Below are 1,025 nucleotides of genomic sequence, written 5' to 3'. Positions count from 1 at the left end.
GACAACCAGACGTGCATTTCTGCATTCAGTTTCAAACAAACAGAGCACATTGTTGTGTTAGCACACTGTTGTATTATGTCATGATATTAAACAAATTGAAGGAACCGTGGCGTTTTATAATTACAAAGATGTTTTCCTTCCAGCGCGTATTATTTGACTGCAAGTCAGGGAGCGACAGAGCGAGGGACACAGTGACAAGCAAACGTGGCATCCAATATTAATATATATATACACAGCACTTTGTTGTGTTATTCCACTGTTGTATTATGTCAAGATTAAACAAAATGAAGGAACAGTTACGATTTACAAATATGCCGACGTTTTGTTTCAGCGGATCTTCTGTATTGACTGTAAGTCTATGGAGCAGTGAGACGTATGCGCTGGAATGAGCGACTTACGCAAATACCATTCATCCCATCTCAGTAACACTGACAGCTGAATTCGTGACAATTTTCTCTACGATTGTCATCTATTATATGTGTATAAAGCTTAAGAATGGCATAATAGGAGCACAAAAGCGGCAAGAGGAAGAGGAAAAGCATAGCAAGAGCTGCTGGACCGGGGGAGTCACGTGACGCATAGCTACCAATGGCATTGCACTGCATTGGCCCATGCTTTGTCTATGGACAAATAGACAAAATATAAATGTCGATTATAAAAAAAAAAACATAAAAGATATCAAGATGATTTTTGCACCATTGGTAGCTGAACGTCTCACGAGTTGAATAGAGTTGAAATGGCGTTTCTAGCCCAAGGTATGCCGGAGATATTAATCTAAGGACAAATAGAAAAGCATCCACACTAATAAAGAAGAAGATAACAAGAGTGTGGATGCTCGCATCAACACTAATAAATGAGAGGAAAACATATTGTGGATGGTGTAAAGCATCCACACAATAAAGACCAGGAAAACATGGTATGGATGCTGAGTCAGCATCAATACCATAATAAAGACCAGGAAAACAAGGTATGGATGCTGACTCAGCATCCATACAATAATAAAGACCAGGAAAACAAGGAATAGA

At 39.0% G+C, this 1,025-nt stretch overlaps 1 protein-coding gene across 1 annotated transcript in view; it reads right to left on the bottom strand.

Moving 5' to 3' along the window:
* Positions 1 to 1,025, bottom strand: part of shank3b (SH3 and multiple ankyrin repeat domains 3b) — a 63,306-nt gene that overhangs the window by 16,907 nt on the left and 45,374 nt on the right. The window lies entirely within an intron of this gene.

The sequence above is a fragment of the Monopterus albus genome, unplaced genomic scaffold (genome assembly GCF_001952655.1).
Source record: "Monopterus albus unplaced genomic scaffold, M_albus_1.0 scaffold134.1, whole genome shotgun sequence".
In the NCBI taxonomy this organism is placed as follows: domain Eukaryota; kingdom Metazoa; phylum Chordata; class Actinopteri; order Synbranchiformes; family Synbranchidae; genus Monopterus; species Monopterus albus.
The sequence above is the reverse complement of the archived record's forward strand: the minus strand, read 5'-3'. Positions and strand labels throughout refer to the sequence as shown.